The sequence below is a fragment of the Crocodylus porosus genome, unplaced genomic scaffold (genome assembly GCF_001723895.1).
Source record: "Crocodylus porosus isolate Cpor-Errol unplaced genomic scaffold, CroPor_comp1, whole genome shotgun sequence".
NCBI lineage: Eukaryota > Metazoa > Chordata > Crocodylia > Crocodylidae > Crocodylus > Crocodylus porosus.
Window position 1 is genome coordinate 160936749 of NW_017728906.1, and position 22835 is coordinate 160959583.

The window sequence follows — 22835 nt, forward strand, 5'->3', positions numbered from 1 at the left end:
CCCCGGTGCTCTTTCCTGCCAAGGCAGGGGGTCGGACTAGATGATCTACCTAGGTCCCTTCCGACTCTAGCTACTATGAAACTATGAAACTATAATTGCCCAGCAGGTGGAAGACATGGGTTCAAAGCCCTTCTTTGCCTGAAGTCAATTGACTTTGCAACTCTTCTAGAATGCCTTAAACCACAGGCTACAGGATATTAGAAGGTGAGGGTGGGGCTATCTCAGTTGAAGCTGTCTCATTTAAAAAAAACACTGAACTGTTTGCTGGAACCCGTATCTTCATTTCCCTGCCTTCTCCCAGTTGAGTGTTTCCACCAGTAAGCTGCACAATTTTATTCAGTCTTGCTTTATGGCCCAATGAATATTGAACTCTTCCATAAAAAGTAGAACAGCTTCAACAAGAGGAGTTGAGGTAATACCCTCCACCCTGGCCCCAGAATACCTTGTATCTTTTTGGGGATACTCTTGCCTTTGAAGTGGGTATGGGTACAAGACCCCTCAGAAGGGATTAGAACCTGTCTCCCCTTATACTGTATGGGTTCTCTAATCAGTAGGATGCTAGATGAAAATGGACCATCACCATTGTTTTGTCTAAAGCCTAATCCAGTATGGTCTGAGACCCTGCTGGCTTGGGTTTAGCAGATGCAATAGATGGAAGAACACCTAAGCTATGATTTTCAATACGTTTGGGTATGATCTAGATATCTAGAAGCACAGTATTGTCAAGACTTAGGCTCTTTGGGCATATGAAAAAGTAGACTTAAGGCAGTAGCTGAATGGAGATTTCAAGAATCTAAATTCTGGAAGTAGGCACATTAGTCCTTTTGTGGATGCAGCACTTGGTTGTTTGAACCAAGGACCATATGTTCAGAGTAGAAAATGTGTTTGGAAAAGCTACAGTAGAACTTAGTAGGAGAACTACTTGCTGTCTGTCACTGGGGAAGTGGAATGACTATCCATATACAAAAGCACCTCCTTTTCCAGGTCTTCACTCACTCTTACTTTTTGACACTGGGAAAATTCCATTAACTTCAGTGGAGGTATGCCCAATTCTCTTCTCACTCACTCCAGTGAGAACTGGATTCAAGATCCCTGCTTAGCAGATCTAACAATCCCATTTCAGTTACTTTGTGTCTGGGCAAGCTGACAGTTCAGGAGAGAAAGAAGAGGCAGTCACTCGGTTTATGCATGTGAATTTGATGGATCAGCTACAAGTCTTTTATTACAGCTATTTATGCCCATCAGAAACATAACAAGGGTGTTTGAACATAAAGTGAAAACAAATAGAAAAGAGGTTCCCTGTCATTTTGCATCAGTACTCCAGTGAACTCTCTGCTAAGATATGTAAACTGGGTCAGTGACCTCATCAATGTCATCTGCAAAAATGCCTGTGATAAATGCATTTTCTGTGTTTGCCAAACTAAAAACTGCTTGCTGATGGAGATGTAGTTGTGGACCAGCCCATTGCATAGCTTAGGTATTTTCATGCCAGCTGTCAGGGGAAAGCATTGCAAGAGGCCTGCATCGGCAGCTCTAGCCCATTGCTTACCAGCTGCTCTGACTTGCCTGTGTCAACATGAGGTGCCCTTGTGTGTATAGTGGTATTGTGCTACAGCAGGAAATGAACCTTAAAGTAGTACAGAATCATAGAAGTCGGGTCAGAAGGGACCTTATAGATCTTCAAGTCCGACCCCCTGCCAGGGCAGGAGAAAAAAAAACTGGGCTCAAATAATCCTAGCTTGGTAGGCATCAAGCCTCCTCTTAAAGACCCCGAGAGTAGGAGCCAGCACCACTTCCCTTGGAAGTTGGTTCCAGATGGTAGCCGCCCTAACTGTGGAGTAGTTCTTACGGATGTCTAATCTAAACCTACTCTCCAACAACTTGTATCTCTTTATGCACTGCCCCTAGGAAAACTTCCTTCTCTCCAGAACCCAACTGGAGCTGTAGCTCACCAGGAGTCCCGAAGCTCAACTGTGGACCCAGGCTGGGACTTCTGTTACCGCGGGCAGGCAGCAGCATCAGCAGTGGGCACAACCAGCAGGCTCTGGACCACAGTGTGGAACCTGCTGGCGGTGTCACAACTGACTTTGCAGCCTGTCACAGCAGAAGCTCCTGCCAGGGTCCACAGCGGAGCTTTGGGACTCCTGCTGAACAACAGCTCCTGCTGGGTTCTGGAGAGAGAGAAAAGAGGTTTTGGGTTGGGGCTCCAGGCAGGAGCTTCCACTGCACTAGGAGGGTGGCAGCAGCAGCTGTGGACACTGCCAGCAGGTTCTGCATCGGGGCTCCTGAACCTTGCCAGCAGCATCCACAGCTGACGTCACCACCCACCCACTGCACCAGAAGCCCTGTCCAGGTCCACAGCTCATGCTGCCACATCCCAGTAGTAGTCCCACCCACCTGCCTGCTGGCCTGACAACAAGCAGCAGCCAGAGCTGCCAGCTGCTTGTGGGCTAAATTCAATAAGTTGATGGCTATCCACCAGCAGCTCGGATCAAATCTGTTGGTGGGCTAGATGCAGCCTGCAAGGCATATTTGGCTCACCCTGGTCTAGAGTGCAACTGGGAGGGCTCTGCCTGTTCGTTATATCCCTTTGCAAATTTTTTGTTTGTTTGTTTTCTATCAAACTGGAAGTCTTCTGTTTCTACAGCATTTGACAAAAGAACTCCCAGTGGTTCATAGGCTTAATGAATGTGATTGACAAATAAAGTCCCCCCTCACCTCTTCTTGCTTCAGTGCTAAGTTGTAACCTGTGAGTTCTCTTTCTGATGTAGTTATATTCTCCTTTTTGCACAGAACTTGATCCAAAGCCTGGTCAAAGATAATGGAAGTCTTTGACTTCGATAATTTTTCCACCAAGCTTTAGCATAGATGTACTGCCTAGTGTGCTGGATGGAATGAGCCAAATCTCCACTTACTCCCCACCCAGCTTCTTGAGAAGAAGTAACACGGGCTTCACTTCAACATGCACTGCAGCTGGTTAAAGGGTGCCAGGATCAGTTGTGCCACAGACTATGAAGCAGTTCAGTCATCAGTGTTTGAAGCACTCTGTGCATGTATTGCATGTGAAATACCATATTGTCTTGCATGCCACAAGTTCTGCTCCTCCCCGTCACAGACCCTGGAAAAAAATCTTTTTTCTATATTCTGCCTGCCAAGAACAAGGTGCATGTTTTACTAATGAGCATGTGGTATGCAGGGAAAACCAGTGTTATGATTACTCAGTTAAATAAAGATGCTAAAAAAACTATACACAGCAGATTGAAAAGCCAGTAAAAGGATATTTAAACATATAACCTGGTCATTTGAAAAGGATTAAATATAAAAATAAAGGACATTCTCAAAACAAACATAAGAACACCATTTTTGGGTTCAGCTAGAGATCACAATGAAAATGGACAAACTGCAGTTCTGGTGAATTAGTGAAATGCTTTTGGGTGGGAAATGTGGAGTAGTACCAGATAACCACCATTCCATTTTAATCTGGATAATGGGTCACATGGGAAATTATTATATATATCCTTTTATACCTAGCAACCAGATTTGAAAGTATTTTGGTGAACCTTTGAAGACCTCTCCTTCAGGTCTTCTTAATGCCTGCAAGTAATTAATAAGAACCTTTGGCAAAGGAAATCCGTTCTAAGCAAGAGGGCAACTACATTTTTCAAATCTCTTGTGGTCAGTATAACACTGCTTGCCTATGTAGTTGTTTATTAAGGAGGGTTGGACATCTGTAAGTCTCTATGAACTAGTGAGGGTCTGAGGCTGAACAACAACATCCCAGAAGCATTCATCGCTGAAAAAAATTTAAAACCACCACATAGATCATCTTGCTTTTGCTTCCCATTTACAAATGCAGTGAAATTTGCTTCTGTGGCACCTGAGAATGTATGAACAGGAATGTGTGATCACTTAAATCAGTATAGCTGTTTCTTTCCTATCTAGGTTAAAACCAGGCAAGTAATTTCACACAAGTCTGAAGGAGGATACAAGCTGCTACAGGCCAAACAAAAGCAACGCGCTGTGCCCATAGAATTTTGGAGTTTTTCCAAAGTGCACACAAATCTTTCTAGGCCAGAACTTGCCTTTCCCAATGTGGTTTTATTTATTTATTTATTGTGGTGGTATAACTGCTGCACAGAGAATCTGCCTCAAACTCTCATTTCAAAGGAAGCAGCAGATTGTCAGCAAATCAAACTGAAAAGGGGCCCTGGAAAACAGCTTCTGTGCAGAAGGAAGGAAACTCTTTATATGCCTGTGGTGAGATTCTGGCTACATTGAAGGCCACTGGAAAATGTCTATAATTTCTCTTTTCCCAGTGAGGCTAAGATTTCACCCCTACTTCCCAGTACACCTTGCTGGCATGAGATAGGTAGCTAACCATGTCAGTTTGAAGTTAGACAGAAAGCAGGGCAGGGTGGCACCGCAGGGTGTCTTTATATGTGCTCTGGCATGAGAGGGTGTTCTAATTAAATCAGCTCTGGGGAGCTGCTCTAATTAAACCGCTCACAGTTTCTCATGTATTTAGTGTCTCATGCTTCAAAATGGTGGCAGGAGCGTTTTAACTAAAGCTCGGTTGATAAACTTTAGTTAAAGCACCCATGCCACCTTTTGAAATGCAGGGATGCTAAATATACACGACACCGAGAATGCTCCAGCAGACTCAATTAAACTAACACATTGGAGCAGGCATCAGGTACATGTATAGGTGCCCTTGTAGACTAGTTGGTTCAGAGAGTCGTACATTTTCACAGGTGGCAACATGCTTTTGTCAGAAAGCTTATGCCTTGCTGGATCAGTCTCACCTTACCCTGGGTTCTGCCTTGGTGGCCTAAGAACTACCGTCCTGTCCCTGTACAAATCTCTTGGGCACTCTTGGACTGTAGAGAAAACAGTTCTTCTGACAGCTTCTGCTTGTGGGCAGCCTGGATGTTTTCCTCTTGAGTGTTCTGCAGGCTTAGTTTGGAGTTCACTGAAGAGTCCAGATCCTTCCCTTGCTGCTCATAGCTTCTCTGCCAAATAGTGACTTCTCTCCTTGTCTGCTCCTTGTCAGCTTTCTTGAAAGATGACTGACAAGAGACCTCCTTCCCTCACTCGCCTTTTTTTAATAACCTCCATCCCCCTTTGCCAGATGACTCCCTGAGCATCCTTGTTATACCCAATGATTTTTTGCTTTAGTTGTGACCTTCTTGGAGATGGGCCTTAAACAGTTGCTTTGCTGCTGAACCGCTCTTCCCGAGATCGGAGGGCGCTCCAGCTTCTTGCCAAGAGAGCTCCATGTAAATGGATGATTATTAAAAAAAAAAAGGGGGGGAGCAGGATTTGCAGCTTAATGCATGTTACAGAGTGTTCAGATACCAATCACTATGAAACTACAGAGGTTCTGCCATAATGTAGTTGATGTCTATCCTACTTTTGCTCTGACTCAAGAGGCCAAATTTTTGCCTCCATCTTGTACTAACTCAACTCAGGTCAGTGCTTTTAACAGAAAATGGCCCAGATCATTCTTGCAAGGAATATGTTCTGGAATTGTGGCATTTAGACTGCCAGGTGCATGGTTAATTTTATGCACGCTCAAACTGTGATTGCTATATTGCTGACATGTATGGTACGTTTATGCTGTTACATTTATAAACTGTACATGGATGTATTCTTCAAATTGTCACATCTGGTCCAAGGAGTGCTAAACTGGCTGGAAGCTTCCCAGCACACTTTGTTGGCACAAGAGAAGCAGCTAGCCATGTTAGTCTAAAGTCAGGAAGATGTAGGGCACAGTGACACCTTAGAGGCTAACTTGCAGGTGACAGACTACTTTATCAGAAAGCATATGCCTCTCTGAACCAATTAATTTCTAAGGTGCCATCCTGCTCTGCCTTTTGTCTTGCTGGCTCCACAATTACTGGAGCACAGGGAGGAGAGGGGAATGAAGTCCCTGGGGCACTCTGAGCTTGCATTTCAGTTCATAAGCAGAGAGAGCTGTTTAGAGCAGTGCTTCTCAAAGTGGTGGCCCGCGGATCAGTGCCAGTCCGCGAACCGCTGGTTTCCGGTCCACAGCGAGTTGCCAGGAAAGAAAGAAAGATATTCGCCGGTCTGCAGCAAGTTGCCAGGAAAGAAGGAGTTCGTACGCGATGCTACAGTTCATACGTTCCAACAGTCCAGGTGACGTCACGTCGTGCAAGGTGAGGAAAGAGAAAGAAACAGCTGGTTGCACATTTGTGTAGCACTGTTCCCTGCAGTTGCTGCCACTGGATGAATGGCGCACCAGTCCCCAGCCCACTGGAAAAAAATTGCCAGTCCGCCACATCAGATAGTTTGAGAAGCACTGATCTAGAGTCCTTCTTCAAACTACAGATAGTTGTCACTTCCTTTCACTTGACAACCACATTCCAGAGAACTTCAGAAGAAAATACTCAAGCAGTTTCATGTAGTTCATGTCCTGTTGTTTACTTTTTTGTGTGTGAGAAGTGCCTCGTGATGCCCACTTACACGGAAGTTTGCACTATCATCACAACCACGTTTGACATGCTGTATTCTACAAATCAATGAGGAGCTTTTTATTTGGTTCTCCTTATTTATTTTGGGATCTGGCATTATCAGCCAGACATCTATTTTTCTGCTAATTTCCAAGTGGTAGATTTGCAGTGGTAATAGAACTGCAATAAGCAGGCAGATCTTAATTCAAGGGCCTGGCAAACAAGTAACCATATACCTCTCCGTTAGCATGCCTGGACTGGTCTGAAATGGCATCTCAAATCATTCTTTTTCTTTGAATGATGTTGCATTGTTTTGTTTGTTTTGAACACAGGACTTCCCCAGTAAAGGACATGTTAAGAAACTTCCTAAGGGTTACTGTTGTTGTCTGTTTTATAAACATGTTTTTAGAATGGATTCAAAATGGGTATAAATCAAAATAAATACCTGGGAAAGCAAAATGCTCATATTCATTAGGGCTGTGCAAAGCTTTGGTACCTGATTCGATTTGGAGGAGATTTGGCTTGATTCAATGGCTGAATCTCTGAATCTAAAGACCAGTTAAAAGGTCCAAATCAAATCAGAAGCCTCCAAATGGATTTGGAAGAATATTTGGTGCGCTTTGGAGATTCAGCCATAGGCTAAACAGGCAGCAGTCCTCACCATGTTGGACACAGCTGCCTCCAGCTGGTAAGTCTGTTGCGGTGGATAGATGGGGAGAGATTGGGGCTAGGGCAGGGACAAGCTGCGCAGCTGGGGCGGGGAGTGTGGGACTCAGGGAGAGGGGTGGGAGTGGGTGCAGGGTGCTGGTGCAGCAGCACTGGGAGCGAGGGCTATGCCCTGCTGTCCCTTGCCTAGCTGGTGTGGGGGGGCACAGGAGCTGGGGCTGGGGGGTGGGTGCTGCTGCCACTTGCCCAGCTGGCATGGTGGGGGGGCTCTGCCCTGCCACCACTTGTGCAGTTGGCATGGTGGGATCTATGCCTTGCTGCCGCTTGCCCCCTTCTGCCTGGAGTGAGCCATGCCTCCATTGTGCCTCCCCCACCTGCCCCAGCTGGGCAAGTGACAGCAGGGCATAGCCCCTGCCCCCAGCACTGCCGTGACTGCATCCTGCTTCCCACCCCCAGCTGGGCAGCTCCCAACCCCAGCCACAGACCCAATCTGAGCCCTCCCCACACCCCTTCCCTCCCCACTCTGCCCACCCCAACAGACTTACCAGCTGGAGGCAGCTGTGTCCAGCGTGGTGAGGACTGCTGCCTGTTTAGTCTACGGCCGAATCTTTGTATCCGATTTGGCCAAATCAAATCACTGGACCTCCAAATTGGCCGAATCTGAAGCGAATACTTGCTGCTTTACACAGGCCTAATATTCATGTCTCAATTCACTGGGTTGTTCTGGAACAGATTTCCAATCAGTGTGTTTATTCTTTTTACTAAATGCCACATTGATTTTTTTAAGTACATCTCTACAAGAATACAGAGATCAGAAATTATTTTAGTAGCAATTTGTACCTTTACAAATATTTTATAAATCCATTAAATCTAGACACAATGGAACATTTGTGCTAGATGCCAATTTTCCTGTGTATGGGATAAACAGGTTTAACAATGTTGTTATCAAACGTGATTGTTTACCAGTGAAACAAGTATATAGTTCTCTTTCAACAAAGCAAGGGCGTGTGCTATTATGATACACAAAAAATGCAGTTTCCCAGCCAAGCAGCACAGCTTTCAAAGTAGATGGGAACATGAAATGAGAATGAGATAAAATTAGAGGTGAGACTGATAGCACTGCCGGTAGTTAATATGAACATGCATGTCTCTTCATAATGTGTCTCTGCCATGTTGTCAGTTCTTAAAATGTTGCCAAACATTAGCCATGCAGTTTGGGTATCTGTCAAGCTGAATTACTATTGTTATCATTATTAGTGTTGTTGTTGTTGTTAATTTTAAGCCAAAATATTACATTCTGATGAAATTCTTTTATTTGAAGTGTTCTGGACCCCCCACCCCCAATGCACTGCATGTGCAGGGCAGCAGAATAGCCTTTGTGTCAGCAACATCTTTTTTGCCATCCCTAGGAAAATTTGGCCAGTTTATAAGCCTTTATAAAATTTCTGTTAGCCCAGACTTCCTAGACACGCCTAGACTTTAGCAGCTAAGTTCTCCAAATGTTCTGTCTTATTGAAGATGCTTCAGCTTATCAGAATTTTGTGACCGTCAATCCTGGATGCTGTGGAGCATGCTAGATTCAGACATCTGAACTGAGAACAGGGAGCCTCTTCTGTTCTCTTGATGATGCTCTGCTGGGCCCCAGCAGAGTGAAGGGAGACATTGTTTGATTCAAATGCAGATGGGGCAGAAGCTAGAATAGGCAATATAGCTAGTGCCTGAGGGAGACCATTCAAGAGGAGTTAGTGAAGTGCAGGGAGGTGACTGGCAATGTTAGTAAGGTTTAATGAACCATAAAGCCACTGTCTGTATTGAGACCAAATATTTTACTGTCCAGTAGAGTTCCAAATTTCTGTTCCCAGGCTTGTCTTCTGGAGGCATAGCATAAATTTCCTTTGAGCACAAGGATTGTGAAGTCAGAAAGAGTGAGTGGTTGTTCTGTGAAAAAATGTGCTTCTACTGATGTTTGTGTATCTGTCCTATTTATTTATTTCTCTGTGAGGGTCCATGCTGGTGCATAGCTCCATCTGGTTCCCTGGTTGAGAGATATACACACATCCGAGAATGTGGTAAGATCTGTGGATTCCATGGGAAGATCCAGATTTTGAAAAAAGGGGCATGGGAGCAGTGAATGGCACTGCAAGGGTGGCTGCACTCCCCTGCTCCCAGTCTTCCCTCCCCACCCAGATGAGGCAATCACACCACAGGAACAGCAGCTGGGGAATTTTTTTTAACACCCCTAAATCAGGTAAGATATCTCCCCACCACTCCCCTCCCATTCTTTCCCTCATTCTCTCTACTTATGCCTCTGGGTGCAGGAAGGAGAGACTCATACTCCACCACTGCTCTACCTGCTGCCTGTTGGAGTTGTTGGGAGCAGCTGCATGGAGATCTGGGCTTAGCTAGGGACAGTGGCAGTGGCAGTTAGGTTCCCTCTCCCTGTGTCTGCTTCTGGCTGGTAGGGAATACTGTGGGGGACCAGACAAGGAAGGGGAATCTGCCTGATGCCACCGCAACTATCTTCAGTGTAGCCTGGGTCCCTTTGCAGCCACTTCCTGGAGCCCTGGCTTTAACAGAGCAGGAGCAGGTCTGGGGTTCCTCCCTCCTCTGAGTCACCAGGGGATAGCAGCAAGTGGGTTTCTCTTTCCTGCACCCAAAGTAGAGAGAGGAAGTCAGGAATGGGAGGGGAGGAAAGGTGCTACTGAGCACAGAGGGGAAGGGGAAAGGTGGGTGTTGATAACTGTGGAGGGGGATTTTTACCTGCTTTGGGGACTTAAAAGTCCCTGGTTGCTGCTTCTGTGTTATGTTCCAGACTCCACAGGGCACTTGGGTGTCCAGCACCACAAAGCTACATTGTGAAAGGGGAGGGTACAACTGCATGCCATCTGGGTCTGACCCTGGTCAAGTCGGATGGTTCTGTTCTATGGGTCATTCACTGTTGTGTAGCTAGAGATATATTGACAGGTTTGGCATTGGTTGTTGAGGCAGGATTGTGTCCCATTTGGAGTCTATTGATAGCAGGGGAGTTTGCTTCTGATGATGAGGTGAGCCAGGTTTGGGAGTTGCTTGAAGATCCAGAGGTGGGGGACTTGGGAATGCTTACCTTGAGGTCTGATCTTTTTTGGTTACAGATTTTGATTATTTGATGTTCCTTCTTATATGTTCATGGGATGCTATGTCACAGGATAGGGTCCTTAAGGCTGGCCATGTTACCCCTAAAGCCCCTCAACCATGCCAATTTGGCCTGATGGGCACCCTCTTTTCTCACCCACCATGTCTTGATGTACTTACAATGAATAGGGAGGCTGCCTTCAAGTCCAGTTGGACACAGTCCTGATGGACTTTACTGAACCCTGTGGGTTCTCGGACCCCTTGTGGGTCTCATTTCAAAATGGATGTCTCGGGACACCCCAGCCTTATGGGCTATATGCGTGGCTCCAAACCATCCCTTTACCATGCTGCAAGCCTTGCAGATGGTATTGACACAGTGTCCCTCCAAGGCCTTGGTTTCACTCGGCCCTCAGGTCATCACAGGGCTTTCCACAGCCCTGTCTCAGTCTCTGCACCCTCTCCAGTGCTGTGGTCTGTTCACCCCTGAACACTGCACCCTCTCTGGTGCCAGGGTTCCCCCACTGTAGTGGGCCCCCAGTGAGGCATCCTTCTTCCCCAAATAGCCTCACCCAAACCACCAGTATTATAAGCAAAAGTAAAAATGCAAGCCCCTAGGCTATACCATAACTCAAGCTGCTCTGCCCTTTAACGTTACCAGGAGTAGAACTTGCAGTCAGGCCCCTTCCCTTCACCTTCCAGGAGGGCTCCTTCCACCTTGGCCACTGACAGAGAACTGCCTTCCCTAGTTTCAGCCTGGGGTTTATATGGGCCCAGGCCCTGCCTCTTCTGGTCAGCTGACCAGGTGCAGATGCAGGCTAATTTGCTTGCTAGTCTGTTGCCCTGGTAACCTGCACCTGGGCTTCTGTCTGTCTCTTTGGGCTCTCCCCAGGCAGTTTCTGCTCTTCTAGGAGCAGGTACCTTAGTGCCCTGAGACACTATGTAACAACCAAGGGAGTGCAATTGGTGGGAGTTTTCCACAGTTTTCCACAGTATATGTGTGGCCAGATCAAAGATATGATATGTTTCTCTGCTGAAGTGTCCTTGCTGGGTAAAGGCATTTTTCAGGTAGGGTTGCTGGGTGTTTTACTGTTCTTTTCAGAGCAGATCCAGGGGTATCTGAGGGCTTGACTGTAGATTATGTCTTTCTTGGTGTGTTTGGGGCAGTTGCTGGTTTTGAGGACATATGCGTGGTGACCCAGGGTTTTTCTGTATATAGTGGCTTCTAGGGTGCCATCCCAGATGTGGACTGCAGTATGTAGAAAGTTGATGTTGTTGTAGGAGTTTTCCAAAGAGAATTTGATTGAGGGGTAGTAGCTATTGTATCTGTGGTGGCAGTCAGTAAATGAGTCCAGGTGTTCGATCCAGATGATGATCTATGTAGTGCAGTTATAGCATGAGTTTGATGGCATAGTTTTCTAGAAATTCTTCTTTCAAGTAGCTCATGAAGAGGTTGGCATATTGGGCTACCACAACACTCCAGCCCAACTACTTTCTCTGAATACTAAGTTCAGGAAAGTGTAAACTGCTAACTTGCTATTTGGCTGTCTTCCTAGTTTTCTAGATTGCTGAAGGTCAGTTTATGTATCAGAATGGAACATCGTTGTGAAATGTTCAGAATCTTTCTCTAACAGTTTACTTGATCTGCCATTTAAAAAAAAACAAGAAAAGAAAGAGAAATCTGTTTAAGCTTCAACTGAGATATTTTCAGTACTTTTCATTCTAAGACCTTGGAAGGCAGCAAACAATGTGAGTAATGATAAACATAAAACATGTCAAAGTCTAAGGGTAGCAAATCTGACTTTGGAGATCCTTAGAATAAAAGTGATTTAAAAGCAATTGTCTGATCAGGGGAGATTACCTGTCCCTCAAATAATTGTCCCTGGCTTTCTTAACATCTCTGTGAAGTTGATTATAAAGAGATGTGGAAAGATGTGGGCATGCACACATATATGTGCAGGATAGAGGATAGAGGCACTTTAAAAATGTCTGATTTGGTTCATTGTTTAATCTTACATATGCTTGCTATAAAAGATGGGAACGCAGAGTATGCGCACATACCGTTCTATGTATTGCTCATCAGTGACTGTTTGCAAGAAATACGGTGCTGGCTGCTGGGCTAAATACATCTGATTAAGTCTTGGAAGTCTCATGTTCTAAAAGTTGGAGCTGAGGGGTTGCATTGCATTGCCATGTGGCTCATTAAGGAGTTCAGGGTCATATCACATTGAATTCCGTTTTTCTGCTTGTTCTGGATAAGAACATGGTGTTATAAAGACAAGATAACTAATCCAGCTAAATAAAGAAATAGTCTTTGGTCTTTCTACATATTAGAGAATCTTGTTGTTAAGTCATTTTCAATTATTAAAAGAACATAATTAAAATGGATGAGCTGAGCACACTTAGAAAAAAATAAGACTCCACTTCTTACCCAGGAAAGAAAGATTGGTCAAGGAAAGACATCACTTATATTTTATTCCCTGCACCACTATTTTAAAACCATGGGAACTAACATATTTATTAATTATTAAGTACAGCTTTATTAGGAAAGATGAAGCTTGCGAATATACTGATTATGCTATAATGCTGCAGGTCAAAATCTTGGTCAGATCGCGCAAGAGCAACATCACTCCCTGAAGTAATCCTTGCATTCCACAATTATTTTTCATGATATGGGGATTCTAGCTACAGGTAAGAAATACATGAGTTTTATCTGCATTTTCAGACCTGGATGAATTTGTGAGAAAAGCAAATTAAGTAAGAAATGTAGGAAAACAAAGGCTCAGTGGTTATTCCATGAATTTTTCACCCCCCTTAGAAGGGGTTACAAGTTTCAGTTGTTTCATTTTGGGAGCATTTGTAAACTTGTCACAAATCACCACATTAGCATAATTGGCATTTTCTACTCAGAAGAGTAATACGTAGGTTTTTGAAGGTCAGGGTGGAGATGCATTAGCAGTGTAATGTGGGAAGATTATACATTTGACCACATTCCTATTTGTCTACTTTTTAATAGTTGCATCTAGTTCATCTTAGTTGCTGCTACCAAAATTTTTAGTAATTTGAAAACAAAACACATGACTAAAACAAACCACACATGCTAATAAAGTCTTTGTGAGACTCAGTCTGAGATAAGAACAAAGAGGCAGAGAGAAGTGGACTGGAAATGGCTGAATATAAAGTTAATTTGCTTTTCTATAGAGGAAAAGCTGTTATAAATCAGTGACAATGAAGAGAAGAAGTGCCAGAAAAATATATTGGAAGTCAAGCACTGTGGTGTGTGGGGTTTTGTGTATCTGTTTGTTTTACATAACCCACTGGACTATGAAGGAACAACCCTTTAAAATGATAATACAGGTTTCACTGGAGCCAGTGGATTTCATAAATCCAATATGTTGATTGTAGATGACATCCCATGTTTTAGCATCATTTTAACATCCAGCTGGCTATGGTGCAATTGCTGTCAGAAAACTTTGCTCATGGCTCTTGGTAGTACTGTAATGTTCAGTGATGCATGTCTTTAACTTCCTAGATGTATTAGCCCCATTGATCTTTCCAAAGAGATACCTCAGTAGGTATGTATCACGAGTGGAGTTATATCTGATAAACCTGCTCATTTTATAGTCTGAAATAGGATGATAAAACACTAGATTTATAGACATTATTGTATTGTGCACAACTCTCACATCTATAATTTCAACCCAGTATGAAGAAAATAAATTTGTCTTCCCCTACACATGTCAAGCTGCTAAATGTATGTTGCTTATGATCTTGAAGATCTAAGGCACATCTAACATCAATAAGAAGAACAATGCAAGATTGGTGATAGCGTGTGAGTAATCAACTAAAGGCTTTTTGTTTCCACTGAAATTGATTTGGGCTAAGTTAGAAGATAGATCTTCCTGTCTTTGTTAGCTAGTTCATCCTATTTTGTTAGTATTTTTTGTATTAGAATAGTATTTTGGATATCTTCTTATAGATAGACTGAAAATTAAGGACCACAGTATGCTAATTATAAGAGCAATCATGGTTTACTAATTATTAAAGAGGCATCCATGACTGAGCTGGAATCCAAATACACTAATGCATTTTAAATTCTTACTTTCTTGAGGTTAACAGCAAAACTACTAACTTCAATACGGCTGCAATTGCACGCCAGGGGTTTACACTGAACATGTAGTTTCAGCTCATTACAGAAACAGGAGGGCCACAATTAGCATCAGGAGGGGAATTAGGACAATATGACCTGCAAATTTGGGTGGGTTCTAATCCAGGATGGTGACTGAGTCTCTCGCCTCTATCTAGCAGGAGAACCTAAATTTGAATATGTATATTCTCTACTATGATCTTGAAAATCATATTTCCCCTACTGACTAGGAACCAATAATACCAAATATTCATGACAAAAAACAGTGAGCAAAAAGCTCACAGGCACGTTGACAGTTATTGTTATTTTAGTTGTATTTTGCAATTACATAAAAGTCTATTTCTTAATGCATAATTTAACATTCACATACTTTAATAGAACATCTCTGATGCAGAAGAACATTTAAGAGCATATCAGCCACAATTAGGTAGTCAGCTGTTCACAATAGAACAGGTAGAAAAAATATCAGGTTGAAAGCAAAAAGTAGAGGAAAGAAACAGGGCAAATTCTGCCTGCATATGATATTGGTATTTGTCCTGGAGCCAGCCTCTGCTCTGGTATTAGGGAGCACCTCAATTCCTTCAAAAGCAATAAAGGCAAAAAAAAAAGAAATAATGAAAGGGCCATAATATGGTTGCATACTTGTGAAAGATGGTATCCTTTCTGCCTCCAGTAGAATTACTTTGAAGTTCTATAAGGGGTATCAGGTCAGTTCTTTTTTATCTCTTTTAGTGAGTGTGACATCTCACAGGGATGAATTGGAAGTTTTGCTGTAGCTTTGACCCTGAAGAGTGGTGCTGGTCTGCTCTGCAGGGCAAGCTGTACCCCCACTGAGGGATACAATAGTAAACACTAAAAGGCTGTGTGTATGGCAGCTCTCTGATACAGAATACATCTGCAGCTGAACCCTGGCCCATGCAACAAATTGTGAGAAGACATATTCTAGGTCAGAGGGAACAGAATGCAACAGGGCTGGTATTGTGAACAATTGCAGCTTACAAACAGCCTTGACTTGTTTTTCAGCACCTTCACCTGTGAAACTAACTCAAGTTTGCTCAGAAGGTGAATGTGCCCACTGATATACCTAGTCACAAGAGGGTGCATAACTAACCCTTCTAAGTGCTCAGTGAAGGAAGAAGGGCACAGTTCTGTCACCTTCCAACCCTTCCTTTTTCTCTTTAGTGCATATTGTGTCCCTGTTATAGGCTGCAATTGTGTCCATTAGCTGGATAGTGTGGAGTGGGGGTGGCTTCTCATGTCCTTCCCTGACCTTTCATAGGCCTAGAGTGGCTGGGTGTGATCTTGCCACGGATAAATATTAAAGGACTACCATCAACATGAGAGAGAAGCAGTGCTAAGAAATACATCCAGGTATTGCATCTGTATGCCCACAGGCTCTGTTGGTTTTAAAGACATGTTTTCCCAATGAAAAGGTTTCTATAGGCTAAAAACCCACATAAACAGGCGGGAGCATGGCTGACTATGTTCCAAACTGCTACAGGCTCTATGAATTGCAGGTAGGTAGGTAGGTAGTTTGTTCCAATGCTTAATGACCTACATAGTGAAAAAGTTCTTCCTAACTGCCAACCTAAATTTCACTTATTAGAAACTTAAGGCCATTACTTCTAGTACTGACATCTGCAACCATAGAGAATAGTCATATCCCTCTTCTTAATGACCATTTTTCAGTCATTTGAACACTGTTATCAAATCCTCCATCAGCCTTTCCTTTTTTTGTCTTTTTTTTTTCCACCAGACTCAAATTTGTCTGCATCTTTATTGAAGGGAGGGGCCCAAAACTGGACACTGTCCTGAAAAGAGCTGGAGAATGAAGTCCCTTGATTTGCAAGTGATGCCTCTATTGATGCCACCCAGTATAGTATTGACCTTTTCGGTGCAAGAGCACACCATTGGTTCATATTCAGTTTATGGTTCACAGTAACTCCCAGGTCCTTTTCTGCAGTATGAAGAATCTACTCTTGGGTCACTGTTAAGTCATGAAATGGGATTCAGGACTAGTGTATAAAAGGATTGACATGACAACTTGTTCAATGAATGACAGCAAGGCTTTATTTACTACAACTATTCACTGTTAAATGAGCCTAAAGCAAAGCAAAGTCCAGTATATTTAGCTGTAAAATGACCAAATGTATTTGGTGAGCTGTATCTCACCAAATACAGTCACAGTCTTGTCACCTTCTCAAGGTGTGGATCTGTTTACCAGGAGATCAGCTGGGCCCAGTAGTAGTTCTTGTCAGAATGATTTCTCATTCTTGAAGTGCACCCTGTTAGCTATTTTGTTACTCTTCTATACCCTTTAGCTCAGCATCTTCAAAGCATGCTTGTAATTGTATAATCATAAGAGAATCCCAAGCAGTGAATAACAGGAAAATCAAACTATTCATTATTGGTTATCAGAAAGTCCCAATTTTGATAGAATTACCTTCCTCAGTAACAAGAAGTTATCAATTTCTACTAAGTTGGAAAATATCAAGAAATTGATTAAGAAGCAGGGAAAACAACGTTTTTGAGGAATTGTTTTTGGAAGATTAAGGGAACTGCTGAAACAAAATGAGTAAATCAGGAGACACCTATCAAAGCCCATATGGAGAATACCTCTTTCTACATATAAACATGAGTTAATTGCAAAGAAATCTTTACTATACTAATTAATCAAGGATAGACATTTCACACAGTTACATACCAAACACATAGGCGCTTACTTAAAATCATCATAAATATAGGAAGATAAGCTGCTTCCAGCTTCCAGCTAGATCCCAAAAGGATGTATTGTGACTCATCATTTCTTTTCAGAAGGTCCAACTGCAAACTTACATTCTCTTGCACTATGCAATTGTCATCAATATTTTCTATTTTAATTTTTGTGAGTAGGCCCAGTTCAGTTTGAGTTTCACAGGCGTCAGACACTGAGTATAGTTCTCAGTTTTTGCAGGCAACCATGTCATATAGCGATCAAGTTCCATCTTGAGAGTAGTTATAGTTTTTGTGTCTTCATTACTTGAATTAAAGAGTTGATCTGGAACCTCATGTCTTGGATGGGTAAGGAGCTGTACACTAATTTCCATTCTATTTATGATCAACATATACCATTTGTTCTTGAGCTAACATTACCCTTAGGTTATATTGTCCCTTCCCCTCCTGTTACTTACCACAGCATGCAGTTCAGCCTTCCTTTTGGTAAACTGAACAAACCAAGCTCGTTTCATCTCTCGGTTATGATATGCTTCCTATCTCCTTGATCTTGTTACTAGCTCTTCTTTTCACCTTCCCCAGCCTGAATTCATCTTCCTTGAACATGTGTGCAGAGACCTTCAAGCTAGATCACAAAAGGATGTAGAAGCTGTGGTGCTGTGCAGTCCAATGCTGAACTTCAAGCACCTGGCTCTCAGAGTGGAACTCTCAGCGTAGGTTAGGTGTTCAGGATCTCTTCTTATTCATGGCTAGGGTGGCCATCATAGAGGACATTCCAGTTTTCTGCTCCTCTGTCTTCTCTCCTCTATGGATACAAAACCCGATGCCTTTATGTCCTCTATTTTTCTCTTGAAAAGAAAGAGAAGAGAAAAATAGAGGACATAAAGGCATCTGGTTTCGTATCAATGGCATGGAGACAGTTAAGTAAATGGACTTCATAATACCAGCATGCTGAGTAGGAAACCACCTACTTTAGCCAAATACAATGTATACAGAAGACAGGAGCAGTAGCAACTGAGCCAGTAGCCCCTACTTAGACGGAGTGCAAGAACAGCAGCTGCTACCCAGTTGCTGTAGCCCCTACCACCACCCCTGCAGCTGCTGCCTCTCAGGGTGCAGACCTGGATTGTTATGTCTCTGGAGTGGGGCATGCCTTAAATCCCACCTTTTACTGGGCCTGGGTGCCACCAGACTCTTGAATGCAAGGAGGGGCTTTCCTTCAATGAAGGAGTAAAGCCGGGAACCTTAACCCAATTAGGCATTTAGGCTACTCCTTACAAAAGCCTGACGGGCAACTCCTCTCTTTTAAACAGTTGCAGGAGAAACCAGTGTTGGTGGTGTTCCCTTTCACAGAATAGATGAATGACATGGGCTTTTCCAAAGGAAATAGGACACTAAGTTCATTTCTTTCTCTGCCCATGAATGACTCACTAGCCTATGCGCTGGCACAGAAAGTTGTAGGTGCCTGGGAATATTAATGTTGAAGTCAGAGATCTCTAGCATTAGGCAGCAACTAGCCTAGATTTTTATGCATTACAATTTTGGATTTAGGTGCTCATTTCTCATGTTAGGCTCTGAAACTTGTGGATTTGGTGTTACTTTTTTTCTCCTAAGTTTGCCTATGCCCTCAGAAATTATGACCCAAATTCCAGCTTGACAAAATGCTATAGATCTATGAACTCTGCATTTTTTATGGATTTTATTTTAAAGGATAAGGAACCAAAACATACATATACGGCAGTATCACAAAACTCACATACTAAATTTTTCCCAGGGTAATTAATTATGGACTAGTGCAATGATCGAATTGAGGTCACCATTAACATTTAATCAATAAATCAGTAGGTTCAGATGATTAAATCAGTATAGGTAATTAAATCAAATTATGAGTTTGCACTAGAATGAATTACTTTGTGTTAATCTTGTACGGAGAGGATTTGAAGAGAAGCCAGTTTCTTTTCAGTCTAGGAGCCTAGCCAGTGTTCTAACCAATACTGGGAGTTGATGTGTCTGGGCAAGGACGTAGATGTCTGTGGAATATAAGGGGCAAGAGAACTGAAGTGTTCTTGATAAGGAAAGCCACACAATGTGAGTAATGAAGTTCCTGGGTCCATCTTAAGGAAGTGCAGCTATCCAGGTGCTTACAATTCTTCCCCTCCAGTTCCACCCTCTTTTTCATGGTTATGTGCTTTCTCATGGTGCTGTTTTAAAGTCTCTTCTTTGCACAGAATCTTTCTATAGACAGGAGAGGCTGGTTAAATCATAAACAATAGCAGCTTTCAAGTAATATTATTTTTTAGGTCAGAAGAATCTCCTGACTATTTCAGTGACAAATTGGTGGGTTTTTTTAAACTACTAAGGGCCCTGTTCCATACCTCCAGAACTTTCTACTCAACACCAATAGGGAGGAAAATAAGAGGTGAAGGTGTTCCCTTGAAGTACTTCTGTTTTGTATTTTAAGATTTTAAGTCTTCTGACTCTTTATGTTTGCTATCTGAAATTGCGCAGGAGAGGCTTTGTCAGAGTTTGCAGATAGGTCGGTCTGCCTTTGCCAATGACTCAGTCTCTCTCTTCTTCCTTTGTATGGTCAAAACATCCAAAGCTACAGGACAGCCTGGTATCTTTGGATATTCCTGATGGCATGAGAGAGAGACTTTTCTTTCACACAGTCTTCACTTGTGTAGGGATCATTCCCCATTAACTCTGCCTTAGGGGTCACCTTGGTGACATCAGACCCAGTGAGATAAATCCAAATTTTCTAGGTAGTCAACAGAGTGGAGCGGTGAAAAGGTCCATCACTCAATAAGCCTTGATTTGTTGCAAAATGAGTAAGGTTAAACTGTATATATTTGATCCAGAAATACAAGAGGGAAGATATGTGAGGTTGTCATATCAACCTTCTGGCTGAGGTAATTATTGAGAGACCCAGGGTCAACACAAATCCTCTCTCATAGAAATACTTAATGAACTAGCCAGTACACTCTCTATGTGCATGCAGTCTACTCCTGGCAATGGTTTCAGTGTTCTCAGCTGATTATTTTGAACTTCTTACAGACAAAGAATCTGAGAACTTGTATGGGCACAGAACTTACACTACAGAAGATATATTTTAGCAGACTTTAAGAATGTTTTTTTTTTTCAAGCAGCACTCAATTTGAGCCCGTGACCCTTACCAGAATGCTACACAGTAGGTGTGCCTACACATTGCCATAGAAATGTGCTACGGTGACATAGCATCAGCAGACAAAACCTATGACACTGCAGCTATGTTGCCATAGCAAAGCACTCCCTTGGTATAGCATGTCACTATGGCATCATAGCAGCTAACAATAACTGTATGCTGTTACTGTGACATCATTTAGTACTTCCCAAAGGAAGTAAAAATGATGGCACAGTAACAACAGCACTGTAGGGGCACATATAAACACACCCAGTATTTCAAAAGAACTCTAACTAATGACTTGCACAATAGCATTAATATTTCCCCAGACCCTGGGGTGCATGAGATATCCCATTGTATTTAATGGGAGTCAAAACAAGTATGCAATGCTTGGACCATTTGAATGGTTGTTGCCCATATTACCATATAGGAACACAGTGAAGCTGCTTATGCAGAAAGCTCCATCAAAAGCACGAAGTGTACAAACAGGTAAATAAAATAAAAGAACAAACTTTTCCCCTCTCATCTTTCAGGACCAGCCTTTGTACATTTTACCTGGAACAATAAGATCATCATCATTATTTGTCAAAACTGTGATACTGAGACTTTTAAAAATTTTTTTAAATCTTTGAATAGAGAAAATAGGATCCTGCATTTGCCCTTCCTCACATGTACATGCTAGGAATCATGGTGCCCTGTTTTGTGTGACTCCCAAATCTGTGTTTACTGCTCAACCCTTTTAGTAAGCATGCAGGCAAAGGACAGAAAGTAGGTATAGTCTTGATCCCACCTCCACGATACACTGCACATGTCTACACTTGCTGTCAATGCACTGTAAGCTTATTGCACAGTAGAATACTGCACAGTAAGCTTTCCTTTGCAGGGCGTCTAAACGTGCACGCGTTGGAAGCAAGCTTACTTTGGATGGCCACATCCAGATGAACGCAGACGTGAGGTATGTGGCACTGCAAACATGTCTGCGGCACCACATACCACACATTCAGATGTTCTCTGCACTGCCCGTGCATACGCTTTTCCACTTTTTTTTACCCCTGGTTTTCTTTTGGTCAAAAGAAACCCATGGAAAAGAAAAGTGGAGCAGTGCACACAGAGGCAGCACGTGCCACTCAAAAGCGGCGCTGGGCCACCTGGAGCTGTACTGTGGCTGCAGGCCAGGCTCTGTGTAGCAGAATTGCTACTATGGCAGCCCTGAGAGGCCCCCTTGACCCCAGGCGAGGCTGCTGAGGCCAGCCCAGTCCTGGACCCAGCCTCCCCTACCCCACCCAGGCTAACATGCTGCGCACCAAAGCATGCTCAGCACAGGCGTTCCCTGGAGACAAGTAGCAGCAGCACAAGGTACACTGCCACTACTTATCTCCAGGGAACCAAATGTCTACGCTTGTCTGGATGTGGCTGATGGGAGCAAATTTGCTCCCAAGGGAAGCAATTCAGTGCATGGCTACTCTAGTCCTGCTGTGCTGCTCTACAGCAGCCAGGGGGAGCTCCAGATTCCTCCCAGGTACCAGCTCCAGACTGGCAGGGGATACTGGGGTCAGGGCCTGGTCTACGGCGAGGGGAAAGGGGGAGTGCTCCACAGATTGGGGCACAGGGCTGGGAAGCAGCTGCTTGGGAGAAGGGACAATTTCCCTACCACCTGCTGTCTGGGCTGACCAGGAGCAATTTTCTCTTGGTCAGCAGCCTATATGTGTGTTACTGCACAGTAGTTACTAGACAGTTAAGCTACTGCCTGTATTTATGGGTAGTAGGCAACCACGCTGTAAACTAATCTACTGTGCAGTAAATGCTGCACACATGTAGATGGTGACACTTTTACTGCTCAGTAGATTAGTCCACTGCACAGTAAATTATCTTGTGTAGACACACCCGCTGATCAGCAGCTCTGGCTGGACTCACAGAGTAGCAAAATGCACCCTTTAGAAGACTGCAGGAATGTATTTTTTCCCATCCCCAGAGCAAGAGGTGAGCTGGATGAATTATGGCTACCTGTGGTATGATTTCTTCTGGGTAATCAGCCTCCTGCACTGCCCTAGGATGGGTTTAACCTTAAGATATTATTACAACTATTCACTACATTCAGTTTTACTTTAAGGAATGTTTCTGAAAACTAACCTTTGCTTTAAAGAACCAAAACTCTAATTTTTCATAGGGCTAGCATATCTTATGACCAGATTTTTTCTTTCTCTCTCTCTGTCACAGCACACACACAAGTGTTCATATACGTGCATGAAGAAAAGAGTAAAGCAGTCTTTCCTTTCCTATTTCAGAGTGAGGATGGCTGCTGCTCACTTCAACCTTTGCATGCTGAGGGCAGCAGGCAGACATGCTGTTACTGAAAATCCCCATTAGCAGAAACCCAGACTTAGAATGTGACTTCCTTCAGGGAATAGAAGGACCTATTATTCCATAGAAGTGGCCTTCTCTATCTTGTTATATCAGGTCATTTGCCTGCTACTCCCAAGAAACAATAGTTGATGAAAACGCTGTGAGAAGGAGGAACCACAGGTTGCTCTGAAGAAAGTTTTGTGCCACTGATAGAGACATAATAGGAAAA

At 43.3% G+C, this 22835-nt stretch overlaps 1 long non-coding RNA gene across 1 annotated transcript in view; it reads right to left on the bottom strand.

The window, feature by feature from the left end:
• The window catches only part of LOC109306306, a 23122-nt gene extending 6597 nt beyond the window's left edge, over positions 1 to 16525 (bottom strand). The window contains exons 1-2 of the long non-coding RNA XR_002099934.1: positions 16380 to 16525; positions 1850 to 1855 (exon numbers count right to left, since the gene is read on the bottom strand). This is a non-coding gene — a long non-coding RNA (uncharacterized LOC109306306). The remainder of the gene's footprint in view (positions 1 to 1849; positions 1856 to 16379) is intronic.
• Positions 16526 to 22835: the final 6310 nt, after the last annotated feature.